An 11,255-nucleotide genomic window follows, 5' to 3' on the forward strand; every position below is an offset into this window, starting at 1 on the left:
GTTTTTTTTTTGGGCCAAAAAAACGATCATTCTATCCTTATTCACACTTCATATTTACAAAAAATGTCATACATACCTCACACTAATTCACCATAAAATCTTATCTTTATAATTTTTTAACATTTTTAACCCCACCATTCTCTTTCCCTATGTACTTTTTATAATTTTTTTAATCCGCTCATTAATACCATACGAAAAGCAAACATGTTAAATGGAGTTGAACGGAGGGACTATAAAGGATTTGTAACCTCTATTTGGGAGTAAGTTTTGCTTAAGACGGATTATCCATTTTATAGATAAAAGAGATCCAAATATTACCACATGGTTAATAAGGATAAAAACTTTGTAATTCCTAATTAACTATCATATGATTTTGTATCTATTTGATAGATCTTAAATATTTAAGACGAATGTTTCCATCTTAAATAAGAAATTGTGTTAGTAAAATACACAATAGCTACTAGGTTCATGACTATTATGAGAAAGAAAAATGAGATCTTTAAGAGAGGAACTTACATGAAAGGCATCAAGTTCTTGCAAAAATATGCTTTGTACCCAAAATACTATAGATCTACCATGTCTAGGCAAATATTTGAGGGAGAGGGATAAGGAGGCTACCAAGCTTGACTACAATAAAGCATTATCACTCCCTTTTATAGAGAGAGAAAACACACTAGGGTTATTTAATTAAAGGACCAAAATACCCCTGTAACATGGCATGACAGGAGCATGGGCGGAGGGCTTTTATGTCTTAGCATATTGCTAACGTCGGTTACAAATTATTTAATAAACAAATATAAATGTTGTAATTAGGAAAGAATCTTTCCAAATTTTGTCGGTTAAGATTGCAGTTATCTCGCGAAATTGTGTACTGCAATCCCGACGATTGGGCCATCGGGTTACCTACCGTGGTGTTTTCGGTCAACATGGCTGACTTAAGAGTTAAGGCCTGGTAAATATCGTTCGCCTCGGTGTTTGGATTGGATTAAATTTGGTTTGATTAAGATCGGATTGACTTTAATTATGGTTCATTTCAATTTTAAAAGGGGTAATTTTGGTTAGCCACTTTATTCATTTTATATTATTTTGAGTCGGGTACGATCAAATAGTTTAATTGAGTTAGGGTCATAACTTTTTTGAGCTGAGGGTAACAAAATTAGCTTAAATTTATCTTATAATTTTCAATTTGAATGTAATCACTCATTATAAGATTAATAAACAAAGAATGAATGAAAAAACACCTAAAATATGAGTCTATTTAAGAAAAAACAAATATTTTTATCTTAGGTAAACCGGTTCATTTCTTATGGTTCAAATATATTCAGGTTCGGGAATCATTCGGTTATTATTGAATTCGGTTTAATTTCGATTCGATTTAGATTGAGTCGGCTTCCGGATACTATTCAGGTTACTCATATCGGGTGTACGATTGGTTAACAATTCAGATATTTTCGATCATGTCCCCCAATAAGCCATTGTTCTTTTCGGATGAAACTAGGTGAACAAACTTAATGGAGCTGAACTGAACTGAACTGAATAGGGCTGAGCTGGACTTCGGGCCAGTTTAGCACCGGGCGGGCTGGACCCGAGCTGGGTCGGTGGATGAGAGCCCGAACCCACAGTGTGGGCCAGGGAGTGACGGCCTTGAACCGGCCCCGTTGGGCAAATAGGTAGAAAAAGAGGCAGGTTGGGCGAGTTTGGCGGTGTAGGCTGGGAAGGAGGGGGCATGGGACCGGCCCAACTTGGGGAACGGGCTGGGCGGGCCATGGTAGCGGGACAGCGGCTTAGAGATTAAAGGTCCCGGTAGGGTGGGGCGGGCCAACCTGCATTGTTGTCCAGCTCTAAATTGAAGTAAAAGTTAATTTGTGAAGAGATAATCTGAAGTGAACTGAATTAAACTAAACAGAATTGAAGTGAAATGAGAGAAAATTAAGTCCAAAAAATATGGCCAAAATTTGTGAAGAGACGAGTTGAACTGAACTGAACTAAATGAAGTTATACTGGACTTAATAAAGCTTAATTGGACTAAAATAAGCTCAAAATAAGTCCAAAAGAATTGAGCTTTAATAATAACTACCTCAAATTCATTTCAAACTACCCATTCAAAGTTGCACAAAGATTAAGAAAATAATAAAAAAATGTGCAAGTGTTTGTAATGGATTTGGTAAGAAAGAGAAAGATATAACAATAAAATATTACATGTGAGAGAACTTTATTACAACCTTCCTTGTTTTCTTAACCGACATCGTTTGCTATCCCAAACATCGATTGAAAGTTACGCCATTGCAAAATGTTAAGTCCTTCAGCCAAAAAGTTGTGTTTAACAACAAAAAATTTATTAAAGGTTGTGTTTTACAAACTTTTTTTTTAAAGGTGGTGTTTGGAAAAAAAAAATTAAAGGTTGTGTTAGACAAAAAACCCTTGTAAATATTGAACCTTTGCTCTCAGCCAAGCTTCAAGGTCGGCCTCATTCTAGGCGTTGAGCCCCTAAGATCCGAAAGAAAAGAGGAAGATGCACGGGTGAAGAGACCTTTCTTCGACTCGTTGGAAATGTGGAAATACAAGTTCTCCATGGGTTACCAACACGATGGTCAAAGATGGCTTTGTGTGGGGTATATTGCTGTGTAATGTAAGGCTAGTCAGAGAGATTAGCGGGTGGTAGGGGATTTTTAGTGGGTCTTTTAATGAGGTTATGATGCTTTGTTTGGTCTAAAATTTGGTATGTAGGTAGCGGGAGTGCAAGCTAGGTCTTAATTGTGTTGTTTGTGGTGGTTGTTGGTTATAAGTGGTGGTTTGAGGGGAGTTAATTTGGAGGTAAAAAACATTCAAATGAATGTCAAAGTAGGATTTTTTTTGTAGGTCAATTCACTCACCTTAAACCACCATTTACAACAAACAACCACAAAAAACAACACAACTACGACCTACCTTACACTCCCTTCTATCTATATACCGAAATTCAGACCAAATAAAATACCCTAACTCTATTTAAAGACCCACGAAATACCTTATGACCACTCGCTTTAGAGCTAGCCTCTCCAACCAGCCTTACTTTACATACCAATAAACCCCACATAAGGCCACCTTTGATCATCGTATTAATAACACATGGAAAGCTTTTATTTCCACCTTTCCAACAAGTCCAAGAACACCTCAAACCGACATCGTTTGTAATCTCAAACATCGACTGGAAGTGTAATACTACGGTTTTATGTGTCTTGGGAGTACTCTATCGAGTGGGGCTTACTCTGTCGAGTAAGTATGTTTTTACGCAAAACAGTAGACTGCCTGTAGGGTACTCGATCGAGTAAGGGTCACTCGATCGAGTAAGTGACTTACTCGATCGAGTAAGTCGGTTAACGGGTGATTTGCGACGGGTTTATTAATAATGCGGATTAATATATAATGTTTCGTCATCTTTTTCCTAAAACACTTTTCATAACCTAAATCACACAAAGAGAAGATTAAAGTTACGTTGCTTCATCCGCGTCGCATTATTAGCAAATCTCGGAGCTAGAAGTGTCGGTTTCCGCCGTTCTTTACATATTCGGGATCCTTGCGTCAAGGGTAAGTCTTAAATATAATTTTTATATCGTTTGGTTAATGCTGGTTAAACCCTAATTGGGTGTTTTGGGGGTTTTGGTGATTGTGTGATTATGGTAGTAATATTATGTATGTATGTATGTATAGGAGGAGGGTTCGTTGAGGAGAGATTCTGATTTAGCTGCTTGATCGTCTGATTCCGTGTTTGCTTTCCAGGTAGGGTTTTCCCTACTCAGTATTAATTACATAAGTGTGGTTGGTGATTACTGTTGTTGTTGTATATCGTATTGACATTGGATTCTGTTTTGGTGGTTGATGATAGTCTAGTATAATTGTTGTTGTGTAACTGTCTGTGATATTCGGGGCACGTCTCTGGCTGAGTGGAGTCACTTGCGGAAGTGGCTTCACGCCCTTGGTTCGCCCTCTGTGGAAGCCGCCACAGGAGGGATGTGCACATTAAGGAAACTTGGGTTTATCGCTCAGTGGTGATGAGCGGGGATTTGGTGGGTACGGCTGTGGTCCCCCACTGGCGGTGTGAAGTACTTGTTGTGATGGGTACTCTGGCAGGACTACACACTAAAGTGTGTAGTCAGTTGTGTGGAGATTGATTATGGAGTTTGGAGGATTGTTGTGTTGTTGAGCTGTTTGTGTACTTATTTCGTTGTGGATTGGTTGTGTGTAATTAGTACTGACCCCATTTTAATGTTTTAAAAACTGTGGTGATCCATTCGGGGATGGTGAGCAGTTGTTGAGCATGTATGATATGACGCGTATGAGATAGCTGGGATGAGTCATCAGGTGGCAGTTAGAAGTCTTCCGCTCTGTCAGACGATGTTTTAGAGCTTTGATAGTTTTATTAGTAGACCGTTTTGAGAACCTTGTATTTCAGTTTATCAGTTTTTGAGTTGACATGTAATCACTTTAAATTGTATTTACTTTTAAGTATGTTTCATTATTGTCTTATGATTATCATTGTCTCGGGTAACCGAGATGGTGACGTTTCCATACCTTAAGTGGTCCTGGTAAGGCACTTGGAGTATGGGGGTGTCACAAAGTGGTATCAGAGCGACGATCCTGAAACCGGTAACCAATGAACTAATGAACATAGGGAGTCAAACTAAAATGAACCCGGGGTAGGAGTTATAGGAGCTAATGCAAAGGCTTGGGAGACGTCCTAAAGTCGCGAACTCGCCCTACAATTTTGAACCGGTCACATGGGGTACGTGTCGGGATCGTTATGTGTCATTTTCTTGTTTGCATATCTATATAATAACATGTGGTGTGAATCGGTGGATACATGAATGTGGAGGATAAGAGGTATGGAATAAAAGGTGATGATTATGTGATTTGTATGTTGGATGATTGAAGGCATGATGTTTGATTTATAACGTGATATGTTAGAAATATGGGAGTAAAGTTGTTTTGTTTGAGCATATAAAGAGTTGCGTATATATAAGTTGTTGTTGTCGTTTTGATAATAGTATGGAAAGTTGGGAAAGTAAGACGAACATGCGGGTAGTGTATACGAGTCTGCATGACTCGATCGAGTGGGGGGCACTCGATCGAGTAGGTGAGAGGCTCGATCGAGTGGGCCTGACTCGATCGAGTAGGTAGTTTTGCGTTTTCTGGGCAGAAGCAAGTTTTTGGGCGCTCGATCGAGTAAGTGGTGGCACTCGAACGAGTAGGATCAGCTCGATCGAGTGGGTTATAGGCTCGATCGAGTATGTTTTAGAAATGTTTTTGATCATGTGTTGGAGTCGAGGCACTCGATCGAGTAGGAGGGGCAACTCGATCGAGTGACCTCAACTCGATCGAGTGTGTTGAGGGGCTCGATCGAGTAGGTTTTATACAGGTCGTATGCGTGTTTTGAGATGTGGGATGAATGTTTATGTTTACCTTTCTTTTATATAGTTACAAGATGCCGCCAAAGAGGAACGCTTTGTATGCTAGAGCAGAGAGTATGACCGTTGATGATATAGTAAAGATGTTGGAGCACCAGGATGCTCTCACAGATGCTTTGAAAAGAGTGGGAAAGGATAAAGACTTTGATCACTCCAAGATCAACATTCACATAGCTAGGTTCAACCCTAAGGAGTATAAGGGGACAGGGGCGCCAATTATGCTGGATAATTGGCATAGAGAGATGGAGAATATTCTTGAGTTGATCCATTGCCCGGAGGAGTTGAAAGTGGAACAAGTTGCGTTCTACTTAAGAGAAGCGGTCGGTGAGTGGTGGGATAAGGTTAAAGTGAGTGCTCGGGAGTTGTATATGAAGCAGGGGCTACCTGCGATACCTTGGGATGAGTTCAGGAAAGCGATGAGGCGTGAGTTTGTGCTAGAGCATGTGCGTAGTAAGCTGAAGGAGGAGTTTGATGATTTTAAAATGACATCCGAAATGACGTTTGCTGAATACTACCGCAAGTTTAATGAGATGTCCAGATATGCTGAGGACATGGAGTTGAGTGAAGAGAACTTGGCATTGAGATTTGAGAAGGGGTTGACCCCCAAGATTATGGAAAAGTTACCGGTAGGAGTTCTTACAGATGTAAAAGAGGTCTATGAGCGTGTTGGGAGGGCTGAGAGGTTAGTTGATATGGCCAAGGAGAGCCGGGAGAGAGCCTCTGAAAAGAGGAAGGCTGAGAGTGAGGGAGGTGGTCAATCTAGTTACAAAAAGGGCGGCCATAACCAGGCAAGAGCATATTCATCAGGCTCGGGGTTTAGTGCTGGGGCTTCTTACGGGCGTGGTCGTGGTGGTGGTGGTAGTAGTTGGGGTATGACCTGTTATAACTTTGGCGGTGTAGGCCACAAGAGACATGAGTTCACCAGTGCGGTGAGTGGGGGTTTCCAGAGACCGTTGCAAGGGAGTTTCTCACAGGGTCCTGCGCAGAGCTATGCTAGTAACAGGCTGGCTGGGTCGTGGAACAACAGAGGAGGTCAGAGTAACAACGGTGGGGCTAACCGCAATGGCGGTAATTCATACGCGACGAACAACAAAAACAACCTGGGGTCGGCTGCTAAGCAGGCTACCTCAGCTAGTACTATCCAGGGAGGTGGGCAGAAGACCAGCGGCAAGCTGTTTATGATGGAGAAGAAAGCAGCTGAGGATGATGCTCACGTTATCACCGGTACATTTCTTGTTAATGGAGTTTTTACCTTTGTTTTGTTTGATTCGTGAGCGTCACAGTCTTTTGTATAATCGAGTCATGTTAAACGGTTGGGTTTGAATGAGTATGAGTCTGTAAGAGAGGAAGTTTTTATACCTTTGGGGGAGTCTGTATCTTGTGGGCGGTTGTATAGAGGTGTTTCTATGTCAGTTGGACAAGTTGATCTACCAGTAGACTTGTCAGAATTCCCTTTAGATGGTTTTGAGATGATAGTTGGGATGGATTGGTTGGGGAAGTACAAGGCTAAGATAGATTGTCATCAAAAGAAGGTTTCTTTGAGGGGTCCTAAGGGGATTAGTGTGTCTTATCGTGGATTTGTTGTCAAACCCAAAGTTAAGTTGATTGCAGCAGTGACTTTGAAGTCTTACCTGAGGAAGGGGTGTCCGTTGATCCTGTGTCATGTGAGAGATCACCGTATGGAGAGTCCGACAGTAGTGGTGGGAGAGTTTTCAGATGTCTTTCCAGATGAGATACCGGGGTTACCACCGAAGAGGGAGATAGATTTCACCGTTGAGTTGAAACTGGGGACGGGGCCAATCTCTAAGGCATCGTACCGTATGGGTCCTAAGGAGTTGGAGGAGTTAAGAAAGCAGTTGGATGATCTGATTGAGAAGGGATACATTAGACCTAGTGTATCACCGTGGGGAGCACCAGTGTTGTTTGTAAAGAAGAAGGATGAGAGTTTGAGGTTGTGCATCGACTATAGGGAGCTGAACAGAGTGACGGTAAAGAATAAGTATCCTTTGCCAAGGATAGATGATTTGTTTGGTCAGTTGAGCGGTGCGGCAGTCTTTTCTAAGATTTATTTGAGGTCGGATTACCATCAGGTGAAGATTAGGGAAGAGGACTTACCAAAGACAGCTTTCACTACAAAAAAAACATTTCGATGCGACGGACACATTGAGACGGAAGATTAACCCGTAGCAAATTTAAACCTGCGACGGATCCTGCGACGGACCTCAGAATGTGCGACGGACTTTCCGTTGCAGCATATTTTCCCAGACCGCCAAATTTTCTGACATGGCGGGAAGGTCTGCGACGGAATTTCCGTCGCTATATTAAAATAATATTAAATTCTGCGACGGAAATTCCGTCGCTGCATTAAAATAATATTTTTCCTGCGATGGAAATTCCGTCGCTGCATTAAAATAATATTTTTCCTGCGACGGAATTTCCGTCACAGGCTTTTTTTAGTGTCCACCTTTACATCTCTTAACACGTTGGATTAATATTATTATTTTATTCCTGCGACGGAAATTCCGTCGCAGGATTTATTATTATTTTATTCTTGCGACGGAGAGTCCGTCGCAGGCTTTCTTTATACGGGCAGCAGCGGATCCCGTCTCCCTCATTATCACTCTTCAATTAATTACCCAAAAATTCCCTAAAACCCGTCTCCCTCAATCCCACCACCACCACTCCCACCACCACCACTCCTACCACCACCCTACTCCCCAAATCACTCCTCCTATTTCTCCTTTCTCCTTTCGTTTTAATTGATCGACTGACATTCTCGGTCGATCGACTGAATTCGCGTGTCAGTCGATCGACTGACATTCTCGGTCGATCGACTGACCTCGTGAGGTTACCTTTCGTTTTAATTGATTTTAATGTTGTATTTAATGAATCGAATGCATGCGACCAGTTAGATGCTTAATTTATGACAAGCCCATTAGATCGAAAGATAGGGTAAGTTATTAGATCACCAATTAAATCGACTAGACTGTGCTGAGATCGAGAGAGAGGTATAGTTTAGACCGTTAGTCACTTTTCAGGACGAGAGTCAGTATTAGTGGTATTAGGGACCTATAGCGAGATCGAAAGATGCTATCTGTTAAGAGTGGACCGAGAGGACCTCTTTATTTCCCGCCTCACATGTGTTTGATTCAGACCGACTTAGTATGCTGCCGCCGAAGCTTTAATGAACCGACCATCCTAGTACCCCTTCTTTATCTGTTTAAGCCATCTTTTTAGTTTACTGTTTTTATTTATTCTTAGCTTTAGACCAAATCAACTCAACCCCCATACTTGTTACCTTAGACTGAATTTAGACAACTAGAATTTACATCTGCCTCTCTGTGGTTCGACCCGACTGCCACTAGCTATAGTTGTAGTTGGAAATTATAAATCTTATTTTTGACACCTCACGACGGGTATCATTTAATTTAGTTAAAAGCCAATTTAGGATGTTTAAATTAATTTTATAATGCTTAGTTTAATTAAGTTTAGGATTATTAAATTGATTTAGTTTAATTAAAAGACAATTAGGATATTTAGGATTATTAGGGTAGTTAATTTAGTTTAGTTAAAAGCCAATTTATGATGTTTAAACCAATTTTAGGATGCTTACTCTACTTTTGCTTAGTTTTATAAGGTTTATTAGTAATTATTAAGTTTGTTTTGATAAGTTGTGTACATTTGTGTCATGTGTATTTTTTTTTACAAATATTAATTCATCTTATGCTCGTGTTGTGATTGTTAATATATTTTTGACCTACTACCCGTTCAGGTATTACACATTAGGTGTAATTCTTGAATAGTCCCCGTTTTGGGAATGTCTTTCAATCTTTTATGCCATTTAGGTGGTAAATACTCAATTTTTTTCTTGATTGTTATGAGACAAAATTTGGTTGACATTTCCTTTAATGTTCTCCGAATACATATGTAGAGTGGGAATTCATTCTAAATAATGTATTTGGAGAACTGTAAGGAAGTGCTGCCGAATTTTTGTCTCATTACAATCAAGAAAAAAAATTGGGTATTTACTAATGGTATGAAAGATTCAAAGATGGGTTTAGGTTGGAGAGATAAGGACCCCAATACAGAAAGTATTTTTTTGCAGGTTGTGGTTGTGGTGTGGGAAATAATCTGTATACTTCCCTTAAAATTGAAGGATTATAACGAATTTAATTAAGACGATCACTAGTCATAAATAAAATACATAAACAAAATAAAGGATTCAGAAATAACCTTCGGTCCTAACAAATATGGCCTAAGAACAATATCAAAGTAGATATTCGCCTATCAGTCGCACCCAAGACGATATGAGATGTGCCCTTCTGATTATGCTAGAATCGATCTTAAATTTTCTGTAAAATTATGTTGTTTTGTGTTTTTACTGATGAGAGGAGGCACAAAAATTGCTTTGGAAAAATTAGGTCAGAATGATAATCTCCCTCACTCCCTATATACCGTGTATAAGGAGTTAATTAGGGTTGATTATCTTCTTTTAATTTTCGGCCCATTTGACCGAAATAAGGAGTATGTTTCCTTATTTTCGGTTAATCCAAAAATGTATAAAATGTGTTAAATTGTCATCTAGTAAGGATTGAACCCATGACCTCTTGGTTTGTGTACCCTCACTATTACCACTATGACACATTCATCTTGTTGATATTAAATATAACCGATTACATTTAATTACGAATTAACAGATTAATTCGTCCAAGCTAACATTACATACATTTAATTAAATATAACTTATTATATTCAATTTACTTAATTGATTGATTAATTCGTCTCAACTAATATTATTTAATCTTCATTAAATAATTGTCTCATCAACACATTGACTAACTGTTTAGTCATATTAGGCATCAATGTGATCATATTTCTATAACCACATCTCTCAAACACATCCTATAGGTGTGACCTTTAGGGACCAGTTGATCACCGCCATCTGTATGATAATAACGTCAAACTTTCTAGCAAGCCAACCGTTATTAGGTAAACGTTAATCAACTAATTAAATATACGAAGTATACCCTTGTGAACCTGTAAGAGGTTTACAAATGTTATCACACTAATTTGTGGAGGACACAAGCTCCAACAAACTCCCACTTGTCCTCACAAGTGTATGTGCGATAACCGATTCTCATATCCTAAAATTTCTCTCACTCAATGTAAAACAATTTGCAAATCCGTATTCACAAAGGTCGTATTTTACAAGCGATCATTATCAAGAGTGGTTTCCCCGACTAGAGAGTAACTTAACTGATAAACGAATCATCATTCGAGCATGGCCATGCATTTCAGTTACAACTCCTCGAGTGGCCCTGAGAAATAACTATACCTGATAAGGGTTGGATATTTTCCTCAACTCGAATCCTGCAGATGTAAGTACAGTATGAAATGACCCAGAAAAAGTCTACTTAGCCTCCAGTTACGGCAGACCGTGAGAAAGAAACCAAAGTCACCCAAAAACTGCCTTAATCTCAAGAGACAGTCTATAGTCAAAAGAATCGATTCTAGGAACACAATGGATGTCCTATCCACGACCTGGCACCGAATGTTTTTAAACATTTAGGACTCCATTACGTTGTCACAAAAAGTTGTCCTACGAGGTATCGTTATAATCTCGCATCTGTGATCGATCAGTCAACCGTTTGACTTATGGCTCGTTGAACCCACCATCAATCGACTGCACAATATAATAGCCGGAGTTATCAGCTCACATTGGCGATTACGGACCAAAACAAATATAATGTAATTGAGTTCACTTTGTGGCGTTCAATGTTGTCAAGACAATCCACATGAAAAACAAAATAT

Source organism: Silene latifolia, chromosome 2, assembly GCF_048544455.1.
Source record: "Silene latifolia isolate original U9 population chromosome 2, ASM4854445v1, whole genome shotgun sequence".
In the NCBI taxonomy this organism is placed as follows: domain Eukaryota; kingdom Viridiplantae; phylum Streptophyta; class Magnoliopsida; order Caryophyllales; family Caryophyllaceae; genus Silene; species Silene latifolia.